The 16,976-nt window shown below is 42.3% G+C and overlaps 2 protein-coding genes across 7 annotated transcripts in view; one reads left to right on the plus strand and one right to left on the minus strand.

Moving 5' to 3' along the window:
- Positions 1 to 16,976, plus strand: part of CDK8 (cyclin dependent kinase 8) — a 243,778-nt gene that overhangs the window by 32,372 nt on the left and 194,430 nt on the right. For all 3 annotated transcript variants that reach the window (XM_077973626.1, XM_077973625.1, XM_077973627.1), the window contains one exon: positions 16,421 to 16,518. The gene's annotated coding sequence lies outside the window, so the exon portion shown is untranslated. The remainder of the gene's footprint in view (positions 1 to 16,420; positions 16,519 to 16,976) is intronic.
- RNF6 (ring finger protein 6) overlaps positions 1 to 16,976 on the minus strand; it is a 33,218-nt gene that overhangs the window by 5,433 nt on the left and 10,809 nt on the right. For 2 of the 4 annotated variants that reach the window (XR_013407948.1, XR_013407947.1), the window contains exon 6: positions 1,304 to 1,863. The exons of the other annotated variants lie outside the window; for them this stretch is intronic. The gene's annotated coding sequence lies outside the window, so the exon portion shown is untranslated. The remainder of the gene's footprint in view (positions 1 to 1,303; positions 1,864 to 16,976) is intronic. 4 annotated transcript variants of the gene reach the window in all.

Genomic DNA, 16,976 nt, shown 5'->3' on the forward strand with positions numbered 1-16,976 from the left:
TGCCAGGCTGGAGTGGCGTGATCTTGGCTCACTGCATCACTGCAACCTCCGCCTCCTGGGTTCAAGCAATTATCCTGCCTCAGCCTTCCGAGGAGCTGGGACTACAGGCGCCCACCACCATGCCCAGTTAATTTTTGTATTTTTAGTAGAGATGAGGTTTCACCATGTTGGCCAGGATGGTCTCGATCTCTTGATCTCGTGATCTGCCCACCTCAGCTGGGATTACAGGCATGAGCCACTGAGCCCGGCCCAGAACAGATTTCTGAAGAGGTTGTGTGCAAACTGATTTGTAGACTCAAAGGCTTACGCTCCCAGGAAGTAAGAGGGAGCTTTCTTAAATTTAAGAAAGAATCAAAATCTTCCTATTAGCCAGGCGTGGTGGCTCACGCCTGTAATCCCAGCACTTAGGGAGGCTGAGGCAGGTGGATCACCTGAGGTCAGGAGTTCAAGACCAGCCTGACCAACATGGTGAAACTATGTCTCTACTAAAATACAAAAATTAGCTGGGTGTGGTGGTGGGCACCTGTAGTCCCAGCTGCTGGGGAGGCTAAGGCAGGAGAATTGCTTGAACCCGGGAGGCAGAGGTTGCAGTGAGCCAAGGTCGTGCCACTGCACTCCAGCCTGGGTGACAGAGCCAGATTCCATCTCCAAAAAAAAAAAACTTCCTATTGTAACAGATCCTTTGATGAAAATATGCCGCCATGCCTCAATTACTCTAAATCAAATAAAAGGCTTAGTGTGAGTTGGAATAAACCTATCAATGGCTACATTTTTTGTTTATGTATATCTGTGTTCATGCAGAATTTCATATTTCATGCCAAATAGGAAATGGAAAACTCCTAAAACTTTCAGAAGGGAAACTATTCTCATTTAAAGGCAGTTTGCCCCAATCTTAAGGAAACTCTGCCTGTTTTTGCTTCAGGCTTCCTTTTGCAGAATCCAGAGGGGTAGAAATTGATTTAGCTTCATCCTCAGGACATTGGGTGATGAAACTTCAGACTGAGTTTGAGACAGGTAACATCCATCTACTCTCATTTTTAAGCTTCTTGTAGATAGGGATTTCACAATCTGCTTAATAAACCACTTCCATGTTTATTTATTTACACTGTCTGCTCAATTTTGCTGTAACCACTTCCGTGTTTAATAACCCTTACTGTTGGAATTGTTTTCCTGACTCTAATCCAATCACTCCTCTGACAGTTTAGCATTTTGGATTGTTAGATCTGGAAAATATGGAAAATAGCCATGAAGATCACTGTATTCATTTTCCACAAATTTGATGGACTAAAACACACAGACTTACTTTCTTACAGTTCTGTGCATTAGAAATCCAACACAGGTCTCGGCTAAAATCAAGGTGTTGGCAGGACTGTGATCCTTAATGGAGGGTGCAGAGGTCAATCATTTCCTTGCCCTTTCTACCCTTCAGAGGCCGATCAGATGTGGTTTGTGGCCGTCTTCCTCCATCTTCAAAGCCAGCAATGTTGAACCTCTGACCATTCTTCACATTTTCCTCTGACTCAGCTCAGCAGGGAAAGGTTCTCTGAGGACATGTGAATAGATTGGGCCTGCCCTGATAATCCAGGATCATCTCCCTATTTTAAGGTCCTTAATTTAATCACATCTACAAGATCTTTTTCCACATAAGGCAACATATTCATAGGTTCTGGGCATTAGGATATAAACATCTTCAGAGGGTGAGGTGGGGGCCTTGTTTTCCTGCCTATCGTTATCCTTCCAACTCACTTCTCAAAGCTGGAATCCCTCCTATGTGACTTCTAACAGATGCTTACTTAACTCAGTACTTCCACTGATGTGGAGGTTGCTGATTCATGAAGCTGCCAAGGAGAATGTTGTCCAACCCTAAATGTGAGAAAATTCTGTTCAGTCACAACAATTCACGTACATGGGTTCTTACCTTAAGCACAGGAGAAAACCTCACCTTGTATCCCCATAACACACCCACCACATGAAGTTTTTTAAATATTTGAAGACAGCAAATGTTCTATTCATCAATTGAACATTTGAACACCTATGGTATGTGGGTGCTATTCTAGGCTCCAGTAATAAAATGATTAATCAGCCAGGCAAGGTTTACTACTGTTAATGTGACCTAATTCATCATTATTTGCCACCTCTCTTCCTCAAAGGTTGCAATGGTTAGTGGATTCATGGGTTCATCATCATCAATATCAACATTGTGATCTTTTGGTCATTTAGCATGAAACAGAAAAATCTATAAACAGAAAAATCTATAAATCCAAAGGGGCTAAGTCACATGAAATGTCAGAATAGTGTGACAATCCATAAATTAGTTCTGAGAATACAGAATCATCATCTAGCTCCAGTGTTCAGTAGGTCAAGCCTCATTAAAGGATGCCATAAAATGAGAACATTAAACACTAATAAATAGGTGATATTCCATGGAACAGCCTTTCCATTTAGAAAAAAAAAGACATTTTAAGTTGGGGGACAGGGGTGGTTTAATAAATAGATTGTTCAATACACAATGTTGAGATAATTGGCCATCTGTTTAGAAGGGAAAAAATGGCTAAGCCACATTCTTATCTCCAGCCATTCATAAAAATTAATTCCAGATGGATTAAATATATCTAAATACATTCATTCATTCAACAAATAGTTATTAAGCCACTATCCTGTTCAAGTTGCTGTGGATGGAAAAATCACTCAAAAATCTCCTTTCTTGTGGAGCCTACATTCTAGTGCAGAGTGGCGGTCAATTACTAAATAAGCAGTGAGCTTATTTATTTGATATGGTTTGGCTCTGTGTCCCCAAATCTCATCTCAAATTGTAATCCCCATGTCGAGGGGTGGACCTGGTGGGAGGTGATTGGATCATGGGGGCAGTTTCCTTCATGCTGTTCTCATGATAGTGAATGAGTTCTCACAAGATCTGATGGTTTGAAAGTGTTTGGCAGTTCTCCCACACTCTCTCTCTCCCGCTGCCTTGTGAAGAAGGTGCTTGCTTCCCCTTCACCTTCCACCATGATTGTAAGTTTCCTGAGGCCTCTGCAGCCATGCAGAACTCAGTCAATTAAACCTCTTTATAAATCACCCAGTCTCAGGTAGTTCTTCATAGCAGTATAAAAATGAACTAATACAGTTGATGATATGTGTTATGCAGGAATAAAAGAAGAGAAGTAGGGAACATAAGTTTGCAATTTCACACAGATTACTTAGGGAAAGCATTGCTATAAAGATGACATTTGAGTAAGACTTACATGAGGTGAAGAAGTTGGCCATGCAGTTATGGAGGGAGGACATTCTAGGCAGAGGCAATATGTAATAAAGGGCCCTAAAATGGGAGCGTGTTTTTTGAGAAATATCAAGCCTAAATGGCTGAAGTTAAGTGAGCAGAGGAACAATAATAGGAAACAAGATCAGAGAGATAGCCAGGGACAAGATCACATAGAAGCTTGATAATCATTTTAAGAACTTTGGCTTTTTCAAGTAAGATAGGAAGTTGCGTTATATGATTTACATTTTAATGGAATCACTCTTATTTTTGTACTGAAAATGGGCAAGGCAGGAGCAGGGAGACCAGTTAGGAGGCCACCACAATAATCCAGTGGAAAGAGAATAATAGCTAGGAATAGAGTGGTAGTAGTGATGGTGGTTAGAAGTAGTTGTTTCTGAAATATATTGAAGGCAAATCCAATAGAATTTGCTTACGGATTGGTTGTGCAGGCAAAAGAAAAAGAGGAGTTAAGGATGATGTGGCTGGAGACTCTAAGATGGCCCCCAATTAGCCCTGCCTTCTGGTATTCATGCCCTTGTGTAACAGTCTTCCTTTGAGCATAGGCTCAAGGCAAGACAAAGCAAGCGTGGCCTGCTTCTAATTAGAAGAATATTACAAAGGTGGTAGGATGTCACTTTCATGATTATATTATGTGATATTGTTACATCTGTCCTACTAGCAGACTCTATTGCCTTCTTAGTTTGCATGGTTTGATGAAACAAGCTTACGAAGACAGCCATCTATGAACCAGAAAGTAAGCAATCACCAGACACCAAATATGCCCGTGCCTTAATCTTGAACTTCCCGATCGCCAGAACTGTGAGAGATAAATGTTTGTTGTTTATAAGATACCCAGTCTATGGTAGTCTGTTATAGCACCCTAAACAGACTAAGGCAATACCTGATATCATCAATCATTATGGACATTCAGATTAAAACCATAACAAGATACCATTTCTATCCATACAAATAGCTAAAATCAAAAAGCCTGACAGTATTGATTGCTAGGGAGAATGTAGAACAATTGGAATTCTCATCCCAGGCTTGGCTTCACAGGTGCCATGCTCAGATGAGCCCCACCCTTGGTTTAATATTCTGCTGTCACTGTTTGAAATTCTTTTTTTTTTTTTTTTTTGAGGCGGAGTTTTGCTCTTATTGCCCAGGCTGGAGTGCAGTGGCGCAATCTAGGCTCACTGCAACCTCCGCCTCCCAGGTTCAAGCGATTCTCCTGCCTCAGCCTCCCGTGTAGCTGGGATTACAGGTGCCCACCACCACACCCAGCTAATTTTTTGTATTTTTAGTAGAGACTGGTTTCGCCATGTTGGCCAGGTTGGTCTTGAACTCTTGACCTCAAGAGATCTACCTGCCTTGGCCTCCCAAAGTGCTGGGATTGCAGGCGTGAGCCACCATGCCTGGCCTAAAATTCTTAATAATTTTACCTTTGAACTAGTGTTTTGTAAGCAAAGTCCAATAGGGCAGTGGAGGATAATGTGAGCAGAGGAGATGCTCACAATATGTGTGCTGTTTCTTGCTGCCCCATTCAGATATAGTGTTTGCAGTGACCTATGAGCATGAATTCTGATGGGCAAAATGCATGGGAGTTCAGCAAGACTCAAAGTAAGTAAAAAGTAATCATGTTATTTTTCAAAAAATTAAAAATAGAATTACCATATGATTCAGCAATTCTGTTTCTGTATATGCCCAAATAATTAAAAGCAGAGACTCTGGCACTGCATAACATAAAGATGAAACAGCAGTAAAATTCATGCTGATAATTAATAGCATGAATAGCAAATTTTTTTTTTTTTTTTTTTTTTTTTTTTTTGAGACGGAGTCTCACTCTGTAGCCCAGGCTGGAGTGCAGTGGCTGGATCTCAGCTCACTGCAAGCTCCGCCTCCCAGGTTCACGCCATTCTCCGGCCTCAGCCTCCCAAGTAGCTGGGACTACAGGCGCCCGCCACCTCGCCCGGCTAGTTTTTTGTATTTCTTAGTAGAGACGGGGTTTCACCGTGTTAGCCAGGATGGTCTCGATCTCCTGACCTCGTGATCCACCCGTCTCGGCCTCCCAAAGTGCTGGGATTACAGGCTTGAGCCACCGTGCCCGGCAAGAATAGCAAATTTAAAACACCATGACAAGTCAAGAAAATACTGCAGAAGAAAAAAGCTTTGTATTTCCCGTTTTTTTAACAATGGACCCCACATTTTATTTTGCACTGAGTCCAGCAAATTATGTAGCCAACCGTCTTATACATCACTAGTAGGAACCTAAAATGGTCCAACCATTTTGGAAAACAGTTTGCTGATTTCTTGTAAAGTTAGCAACGCGTTTACCACATGACCCATGGGAGCCAGAAGCTGTTCGAACTAATTTGGTTACATTTGTACACTAGCGAAGACTGTGAAACAGATTTGATGATTGGCAGCCCAAGAACCACATGGAATGGAGGAGGGGTAATTCTCTCAAATGAATGGAGTAAAGGCTGCTGAGCAAGCAACGATAACGGAGGCAGAAGATAAATAGTGGGGGATGTTGGGGGAGGGGAGGAAGGAGGTAAGAAAGGTGAGAATATTCCATTTGCAGATGGCAGAGCTCAAATTTAAGATTCCTGCCAGCCTCAATAAAGCACTTGTTTGATTCAAGTCTACATTAGGACACTATCTAGAGGAATGGCTTGTTTATGCAAAGGATTGCTTGTCAATTCCTGAGACAACTGAGCATGGATTAAATGCACACAACTGAGTATGGGACTCTGATCTTGGGAGTATAAAATTATTAATGATTTTGCTTAAGAGTAGCATAATTAAGAGGCAGACATGGGCTCAGATTCCTAAAATAATAATTTATGGTTAAACGAGGCCCATTACATGCCATTATGTTACAACCCAAAAGTTTGGTTTCTTCCTTTGAGAGCCAGTTGACTGATACTCAATGTCCCAGCTGTGGATCTGCTTGGAAGCTGCAAGGACTAACTCCTTATTCTTTATGAGGACCACAAAGAGAGGCCACTTATGAAGGCGTGTGGTTCTAGACCCCAGGATAATGGAAGAAAGAGAGGTTTGTGCCACTAGGCCCTTATTCTGCGAGCGGAGCCCTATCCTACCATATTTGGCAGTCTGGCCAAAATGAAGCTAACAGTGATAAACTTGGAGAACCAAGGCCTGCTTCAGGTGCTGCCAGTGGCCTCTCAGATGACTTGGGTAAATTATACATCTCTCTGTACTCCCGTTTCTTCCAAAATAAGCACAAGTAATTCTCACCAATCTACTGTGGAGTTGGTTTGAATATCAGATGAGACAATGAGCATGGACTCTCTTCAGAGAAAATGAAATGTGATAGAAAATTAAGATGAGGCGCCGGTTATTCTTCTTAGCATTTCCAAGGGGGTGCTGGCACCCTCCCCTTCCCTTTCAGATTATTGGCGATAGGAGAGGATCAAATTAAGATCATAATTAGATGATCTGAGAAATTCACATTACTCTTTAAAATACTGAGGAATTCATTAAACCAAGATCAAAAACTTTTGTGGCTATGCCAGGTTCCTGGAATCCTAGGAACCACTGTGAATCCAGAAGAAGCATTAACTGGTAAAGCTCAGAGAGGAAATATTTTAGCAATGACACAAGGCAGCTTCTTATCTCTTGCTTTGCAGCATCACTAAAAATAAATTTTAAAAAATACAAAACAAAATGAAAATGAAACTTTTAACTGATCCCCAGAAGAACAGACTCTTCGGAAAAGCTGACAGACAGAGGGTCAATGATTAAGAATAAAAATAGTATGGTACATTTAGAAAGGAAAAACAAACACCCACATCACACGGGCAGTTACTTACTGTGAACAAACCATGAACAAAAGCACCTCAAGGCTAAGGCAAATGGGCCACAAACTGGATATGAGTCAGCAACAGAAGTCCTTTTATTAATTAAGCTCAAGACTGGATACAAGGTTAACAATATTTTATGCTGATGTTTACGAAGCCCTTACCACATGCCAAGGACTTTTAGTGTATACCTGTATTATCTTACTTAACCCCACTAGGTCAGTGTGACTGTTATTTGTATTTCACAAATGGAAAAACAGATGACCAGAAAATTAAGGTACTGCATAAGGCCTCCAAACCATTATGTGGCAATTTGGGCCATGAGCTGACATCTGTCACCAAAGTCTGTGTACCTAATCACTGTGGTGAACTGCCTCTCCAGAGCATCCTGCTCATACAGAGTGCAAGTTGCAGCTCTGGGCTTTGACAAAGAGGCTTGGCAGACCTTAAGAGGATTCAGAGGAGAGCAGTGGAGTAAGGTTATTTCACCTGGAGAAGAGAAAACTAAGATATGATCCCTAGCAGTGTTAGCTTCTCTGATGGCAATTGGGATCAAGAAACAGATAATAGATGCAGGTGGTTTGGGAGAGCAAAGGAGGATTTGGGATAAGCCAGAACCAAATTGTGATTGTTTCTAAATGTGCTAAGGATGTTAAATATTTGTGGCAGTCATAGAGGTGCACCACTTTAGAGAACCTGCGTGAGAAGCACGACTGACTGAGAGCCTCCAGTTGTCTCACACCTTTGGGTGTGCCACGGTGCTCAGGCCCAGGCCATGCTTCCCCCAGGCTGCTCCTAGCAGTGACTACGCATGAAGGCAGTATTAGAACTGGGCCATTTCTGGCCAGTGGTGGCTCCTCTATGATCCTGGAGAGCTCTCTTAGAACTACAATGCAGGCCGGGCGCAGTGGCTCACGCCTGGAATCCCAGCGCTTTGGGAGGCCGAGGTGGGCAGATCACAAGGTCAGGAGATCGAGACCATCCTGGCTAACACAGTGAAACCCCGTCTCTACTAAAAATACAATAAAATTAGCCGGGCGTGGTGGCAGGCGCCTGTTGTCCCAGCTACTCGGGAGGCTGAGGCAGGAGAATGGCCTGAACCCGGGATGCGGAGCTTGTAGTGAGCCGAGATCGCGCCACTGCACTCCAGCCTGGGTGGCAGAGCGAGACTCAGTCTCAAACAAACAAACAAAACAAAACAAAACAAAACTACAGTGCAGTCTGAGGCTTTTCCTGCTCAGGCCTCCTTCCTTCCCTTTCTTCTCTGGAAGGTGTCAGACCCACAATGCGGCCTGGAGGTTCTCCTCACCTACTCCCACTCCCTCTGCCTGTATCGTCAACAAGTGTTTCCCCAATAAATTTCCTGTATGTATAATCCTATCTTGGTGTTCACTTCTCAGAGACCCAAACTGACAAAATACTGAGTGTGTAGAAAATGGAAATAAGGCCAGGCAAAATGGCTCAGGCCTGTAATCCGAGCACTTTGGGAGGCCGAGGCAGGTGGATCAACTGAGGTCAGGAGTTCGAAAGACCAGCCTGACCAACATGGTGAAACCCCATCTTTACTAAAAATACAAAAAATTCGCCAGGCACGGTGGCAGGCGCCTGTAATCCCAGCTACTGGGGAGGCTGAGACAGGAGAATCTCTTGAAACTAGGAGGTGGAGATAGCAGTGAGCCGAGATTCCACCCCTGCACTTTAGCCTGGGCAACAGAGTGAGACTCCATCTGAAAAAAAAAAAAAGAAAAGAAAAAGAAAAGGGAAACAATAACCCCTTTGGTCTTTAAAAGCAGGTTTGGCAATTAACTGAGAAATTTTAAGTGCAGGTTCTCAAGAGCCCAAGGAGGATGTGTTTAGAAGACTGTCCATCTTCTCCTAGACCTGAGAGTCTATGAGTCTGTACTCATCACTTAAACAGGTTAAATGTTCCTAGTTTATTTCCATGTAAGAAGAGCCTAAGAAATATGACTATTCATCTAACTGAAAATGAGAAATGCCTGACATGGCATCTTCACTGCATCTGCCACGGTCTCTGATCTGAAACCTGCTCTAGTCTCACCCATGCTATTAGAATTATTGCAGGGTGAACAGAGACCATACTCTCCAGACCATAAGCTGCAGAGCTGAGGCCTGGGCCCTCCACACCGGTTTGGGAAGTGCACTCAGAGTCCCTGGAGCAGCATGATAAATTGGCCCAAACTTCCCCAGAGTCCTACCACGCCAGATAGACCATGGCTCATCATTTTGACCTGAATAGGTTAGAAGAGGTCTTTCTCTGTGTTGAGCTTCAGTTATTAGCCTTATAACACCAATAATTAGACATCTTCTGACAATAAACACATGGCGTCAGACATTAAATTATGTAAATTATTAGTAAAGACGTTAAAAATACAAGATATTTTGCCTTGCTTCTAACCAGCCACTTGACTTTGGAATACATTATTTAAGCTCTCCAGATCACCTAAGAAATTCTGAGAGTTGATGCTCAACGTTATAAAATCATTGAAGTTGTAATCCTCACCCTGTTAAGGGGTCACTGTTTCTCAATAGGACTGCACTAGTTCAGAAAATGCCTTTCCATGGGATAGATATCCATTTTGCTCAGGTGGGTGTGGTAATTGTCCCTGTCTCAGTATACTCAGTGGTCAAGACAGTGAAACCTCGCTTCTCACCTGAACAAACTGTTTGAAGAGCTTCGTGTAATATATTGAACAGGAAGGTGTCTGCTAACATCAGTTTCTAAGACACAAACAACTCTACTATCAACCACACAGGGTAAACGCTCTTTAAGATTAAACCTAAATCCTTTATCTTTGTTCAAAAATAAAATAAAAAGGCCAGGCACAGTGGCCACAACTATAATCCCAGCACTTTGGGAGGCCAAAGCAGGAGGATCGCTTGAGTCCAGGAGTTCGAGACCAGCCTGGACAACATGTCGAAACCCTGTCTCTGCAAAAAATATAAAATTTAGCTGAGTGTGGTGGCGCATGCCTGTAATACCAGCTACTCAGGAGGTGAGGTAAGAGGATCACCTGAGCCCAGGAGGTGCAGTAAGCTGTGATCGTATGCCACTGCACTCCAGCCTGGGAGACAGAGTAAGACCCTGTCTCAAAACATTTTTAAAACACTCTGAACACACTTCAGCATTAAGCTTAATGCAGCATTAGGGTGTGAAGGGTTAACCCACTCTACCATGCTCTCTCCTGCTTTGCTCTGCCCACAGTCAGAAGAGCCACAGCCTGCCAGCCAGCCCTTTGATTGGGGGGCCCTTTTACCCACTCCCTGCTGGCTGGGGGAGGGGAGCCAGCAAAGGAAATAGATAGATGCAGCGAGAGACAAGACAATGAGCATACAGCCCAAGCCATCATCTGCCTGGCAGGGTGGCACGAGACAGAGTTTGGGACGCTGGTGTAGCCACTGTGGTTAAGCAGACAGTGTCTGCAGCAGGCCGTCGAAGATTGGGCAATTTGAAATGTGAGAAAGGCAGGCTTCGCAGAGTGTCAAACACTTGGGTGCAAGATAAACTTGAACTGTTGAAGAACTCTTGTTCTGTTTTGTTTGTTAACTTTCAGGACCATTGGATTTTTCTGCGTTTGGCTGCACTTGAATAGTATTTTAGAAACACTGTGGGTTATATGGGTTATATACATTTTTGTGGACTGGCCTGGGAGCCTTTCCTCTCTTGCCTCAAACCACTAATATCTGATATTATTTCTATGGGAAATGTGTTCTGAGTTTCAAAGAAAATCTTACAAACAAGGTTTTAATGTAGAAGCTATTTGTAAGCCAGGATCTATCTATATACTGAAACTTCTACGCATTTGCTTATTAAATATATATTGAGGGACCTAGCATGTACCAGATATCATGCTAGGTGCTGAGGATAACCAAGGGGTTCACAGTCCTTTGAAGAAGCACATAGATGGGGAAGTGAGCAGGTCCACATTATGACTCTTGTGGGCCCTCGACACTTTTCCCTTCGTGCGTGCCTTCCTCCTTAAAAAAAAAAAAATTAAAAATTGTATTTTACAATTGTGTTGGTATAAATACAATCCAACTTGGATTATATTCTCTCTCGGTATGTGGCTGGTTTTAAAAGAAATTAAAACATTTTCATGGATCCCTAAACGTATCCTAGACCCTCAGTAGGATTGTGCCTACTGAGCCTAATGGATAGGTTGGCCCTGGAGAGGAGGAGGGCAAGATGAGGACTTGCAGGAGTGACACCTGAGGTGACAGTTAAAGGACAAGCAGGAATTAACCAGAGAGGCAAGAGGGGAAAGGCCATTTTAGGGAGAGGGAACAGCATGGGCAAAACCTTAGAAGTATGAAAGGCAAGGTGAGACACCCTGCAAGTGATCCTAAACGGTAAAAATGAGATTGCAAAAGACAGGCAGAGGCCAAAATATGAAGAATCTTGTGTGCTATTCTAAGAACAGTGGGAAACTAACAGGGACAGCTGAGGAGTGACAAGTCAAAATGAGGCTTGTAGAAAAATTACACTGGAATAATTGGAAACAGAATATAAGACTACCTGAGAGATGATGGCACGAATCTATGTGAGAAATAGTGACAACCCTAACTGAGACAATAAAAATGAAAATAACAAGTATTCCAAAGGATGCAGGTTGATTCATTGGGTAGGAGGAATGAGGAAGAAGTCTGGGTTCCTATTTGTTCCCTTCTTTGCCCTTTAGTGCTTGACTAGCCATCAAACATATACCACATCAAAGCAGCCAGCCAGCTCAGATATGGGAAATTGCTGGTCTGACCTTTTGGCCTCATCTCCAAGCCCTCCTGTTCTGACAACACCCTATTTTAACTCAGTTCTCAACCTACAAGGCTTTTCAGTTTCACAGTTTCATACTTGGTCGCAGTTTCATACTTGACCCTTGACTACACCAGTGCCATGAATACGGGGCAATCCTGCTGCCCATTCTGGCCCCTTGGACCCATGCCAGCTAAGGCAGTCCCACCTGCCCTCCACATGGATGTGGAGCAGACTTTTCTGCCTTGATTGAACTGGTGCATGGTAGAGGCATTGGCTGTGCTAGGAAAAAGATGACAAGAAAACGATGTGGGGAAGATGATTATTTCCAGTCCAAATATGCTGAATTTGAGGTTCCAAAGGGACAACCTAGTAGACATTAACTAAGGCAATCACAAATGTGGTGCTAGAATTTAGGAGAATGTGCTGGAATGGAGAGGAAGATTTAGGTGTGTGTAGAAAAGAATTTACATGGTAGGCGTCAGGCTGGCCCTAGAAAGGCCTGTTCGCAAGGTTGGCTCTTAGCTGGCACCTAGGAACTCGACTGGGGGAATATTCTCACTATTCCCTGAGAAGGGTGGACCACTGTGCCTAAACTGTTTGTGCAGACAATATAGTTTACGCTGAACACCTGCTCTCCTCCTGGGCGTCTGGAACTTTGGTGTGTGCTAGGCAAAGGCTGCCTGCATGACCAGCCCTCAGTAGAACACTGGGCGCTGAGTCTGTCACGAGCTTTTCTGGTAGACAACACTTCTCTCATGTAGCCACAGTTTGATGCTGGAGGAATTAAGTGTGTCTTGTGTAACTGCTGGGGCAGGACTCTTGGAAGCTTACCTGGATTTCTCTGGACTTTGTCCCATGCGCCTTTCTCCTTTGCTGACTGTGCTTATATCTTTTCCCTGTAATAAATCTTAGGTGTGAACGTAACTATATGCAGATTCCTATGATTTCTTTCAGTGAATCACTAAATTTGAATGTGGTCTTGGAGACCCCCAACACAGAGATTTATCAGGAACACCTGGTCATTCGGTGCTGGGAATAACACCGTAAGTGGCCCCCTCCCAAGCTACATGGTTGCAATGGACTGGCCACATAATCTGATCCCAATTGGCTGCAGTAAAGAAGGTCATGCTGCTCGATCCTACAGACAAAAATGAAGATACCTTCTTCTATCATAAAATGCACTGACCTGAAATGCAACGAAAGGACAAGGGTGACATTCAAGGGAAGATTAAAGAAAGACTCCTAACTATTCCAGAGGCAAACTCTATGTGGCTAAGAGTTAAGAGTCATAGAAAGAGCCTCTTGACAAAATGCAAAAAGAACAAACAAAAGACCTAAAGGTTGTGAGGACCATGACTATTCCTTTAGCAAATTGAGAACAGTACAAGATTTCTGGCATTGGATACAAGATCCTAAGTAAAACTGTTAAGAAACTAGTTATGGTTTTAAGGAAGGTGTATTGTCAAAAAGTCCCTAGCCTGTTGTACAGAGACCTGTGACCATCCAGCATTATGGTCGACCCTGAACGAAGCCCCAACACTGAAGTGCCAAGATCAAAGCCATTCACTAGCATCTCCTCAAACACCTGCCTGCCATCACCACCACAAGCACCAGTAGGAAATCCTCCCTCGGTGCCTTTTCCAAAAGTGGCCCCAACAATTTATTCTACGTCTAAGAAGTGAGGCAACAACAAGAATGCTTATGAGACTCATTGTTTCTATCATTCATCCTGCTAAGCTTGCTCAGCGAGATACGGTATTATATAACCTGTCCCAGTAATCAGTGTATGGCACTTCTTTCTCCCTTTTTGGTTTGACTTTTATTCTATTTCACTGTATCAGGTAGGCAGGAGAAGCTACTTTGATCATTTAGCCCATAATCTGCAGAATGGTGAGAAGTCACAAACCTGATCAAATCCAAGCTAATGGAAGAATTGACACTACCCAGAAAACCTGAACTCAGAGGGGCTAAATCATGTCACTTCACACTACAGAAGCTGTATGTGATTTTGGATTGTTACCCACTGGGGAGAAGGTGAGCACATTTGGAATTGCACAGAAGGTGGCTGGATTAGGATTAAGTAGGAACATTTTTACAATTAAATGTGTGAGAAGATGTGATATATATATATATATATATACTGGGCAGCCAAGAAGTTACTCCATCGTCAAATGAGACATTAACACAATAGAGGAAAAATATGTCTGAAAGTCATTATTTTCCAGAAGAAATGTGAAGTTATTTTTAAAAAGGAATAAAAAATATATAGGGGCCAACTCAGAGTCTTCAGAGACTTAATACTCAAAACTTGCTGAAATTATGGGTCTCCAGTGATCAAAAGGGCAAATATATTCAGGGACTAACACACTCATACTCACTGAAAATAACTCACAATCTGTCTCTAGAGACTAAAGAAAAAATCATCACTGACAGCCATCGTCATGTCTTTTGAAACGTGGGATGATGTTCTCAACGATAGATGAATCTGGCTTCCTGGGAAATCATCTCCTAATACAGATACTCCAGCTCTCTGACTTCCAATGTTGCACAGGACTGAGGGAGAGACCCCAACTGAGCCTCCTACTACTGCAAAGGGAATTAACCACCCTGGCTTTCATGGAAAGTGCTGTTTCTAGTTTCTCCCTCCCCTGGCCACAGATTATTCCAATGGAGAGATGCAGGAAGATTAAAAGTTCATTAGATGTTCTTGTCTGGGAGAAATATACATGAAAATGCCTCAGGCTGAGCTTGTCAACTCCGGCCCTTAATGCAGCATCTTCAGATGCCTCATTCATCTCTTTCCTGGATTCATCTTTATAATACAGATTTTGTTATATCTTTCAGGGGCAACCCTTCTCCATTCATGAGACAGAAGGATGTATTTGCATATGGAAATTAGGGTAATCAGACATATGATAGAACAAAGTTGTAAAATTAGAAAAATCTCTTTAGGAGGGATTAAATTAGACTGAAAACTTCCCAAGGCATTTCTGCTTCTCCAGAATGCAGCATAGCAGGAAAAGCAGGAGTTTTGGAGGCAAATAGCCACGTGACTGACTCCCTAAACTCTGCCAATTACTAGGTTAGATAGCAAAAATACTTAAAGGAGACCTTCAGAGGTTCAAATTATGAATTCACATTAAATACTGAAAGGAAAATAACCTCATAAGAGTGATAACTAAGTAAGGGTCATAATGCTGGCTGAAACAAAAAAAATCTAGGAAAGGAGAAAACAGGGTAAAAGGATGTAACTATGTGAGAGGGTGGCTGGAAGCTGGCATTCTAGAAATAGAAGTTGCCAGACAGCCACACTATAAAGAACAAGCTCTATGGACCTGACATGGAACATAATATTCAAATGAAGAATTTCTAACTATTTGTTCCTCTCTATATTGGAACCACCAAGGGTATAATCATTGCTAAATAGAAACTATAAATAGATTAATGGGTCTTTCTATTTGTCATCAGCCTTGTTTATTGGGAAATGAATGAAAATATTAAAGAATATCCTTTTTTGTTCTCAACTGGGTTATCAACTTATGAAATTCATTCAGCTGTACTGTTGTTTTCAGGGAATTTTCCATACAAAACACAACCTGCTTCTGTTTCAAATGCCTATATGGGATTTCTTTCCATGCTGGTAACACTATCATGTCTTGCAAAGGACTGAGTCAAAGAATCAATATGCCTTTATTGTTTCTGTAACCTTTCTTTTTCATTCCACCCTTCCTTTGTCCTCCTCCTAATGTTCCTATTGCATCAGGCCCAGGGAGGTAGAACTTCCTAAGGAATACTCCATATAAGAAATAAACGGGCCAGGCGCAGTGGCTCATACCTGGCCCTTAATCCCAGTACTTTGGGAGGCCAAGGCAGGCAGATCATGAGGTCAGGGGTTCTAGACCAGGCTGGCCAACATAACCCCGTCTCTACTAAAAATACAAAAAATTAGCCGGGTGTGGTGGTACATGTCTTTAATCCCAGCTACTCGGGAGGCTGAGGCAGGAGAATCGCTTGAACCCGGGAGGCAGAGGTTTCAGTGAGCCGAGATTGCGCCACTGCACTCAAGCCTGGTCAACAGAGTGAGACTCTGTCTCAAACAAAATAAATAAATAAAAATAAAAAATAAACGCTGGATTCAGTCTCTCCTCATACTGGGGGCAAATTGTAACACTAAAATAAGTGAGATGTATGAATTAAGCTATGTTCAAGATGTTTAAATTGGCATACCTTATAAAGGTAATTTGTGCTAGCTCTCCCTCCTCCACCTAGGTGATTCTCTCTTCATCTGTGAATATATGACTCTCTTCTACCTCTTCATACTGAACTAGAGACCAAATAACGTCTTTTAAAAAAAAAAAAACATTTTTACACCCTTCTCTTTCCTTTGTTTCACCAAATAATGTCTTTTTTAAAAAAAACAACATTTTTACACCCTTCTCTTTCCTTTCCGTTTCACTGCCATCGTTCTAGGTGACATAACTGATGATAACTGGTAATACAAATAATGACGTCTTTCATCACAATAGTGCTCTTACTGGTTTCTGTGCTTCCTATCTCTCTCCATTCCAGTGTGTTCTATATGCTGTAGCAGACCCATCTTCCTGGGCCATGGAAAACGATCTTACCCTCTGCCACTAAAATCAAGAGACACCTAACATCTCTATAAGGTAAGATAAAAAGTCCTTAGTTTGCTATGTAAAGCCTTCAAATCTGATCGATCAACCTTCCCAGCTTTATGTCCTCAAACTGACCTATGTAAATAATTTACTCCAAACAAAGTCACAACTTTTATGAAAACCTTTTACTCCATGCGTTAAATGCACTCCTTAACATTCCTGGGCATGAATCTAACCTAATGAATCGAATATAGTCACCAGTCAGAAAGGAAAATTAAATGTGGAGATATTTCTAAATCTCACAGAATCTGGCCTTAAGTACTGTTCTTGTGATTTTGCCCAAGCGGTATCACCACAAGAAAACCCTGTCATATATTAATAAGCAAATATGAAAGTAAGAATAATAATCCACTTTATAAATTGATTTTCAGTTTCTAAGAGCAAATATATCTTTTCCATGAAGCCAGGGACTTTTGTCTGTCGTCTGGGGAATACTCTATCCCATAACA

Source organism: Macaca mulatta, chromosome 17, assembly GCF_049350105.2.
Source record: "Macaca mulatta isolate MMU2019108-1 chromosome 17, T2T-MMU8v2.0, whole genome shotgun sequence".
Taxonomy (NCBI): Eukaryota; Metazoa; Chordata; class Mammalia; order Primates; family Cercopithecidae; genus Macaca; species Macaca mulatta.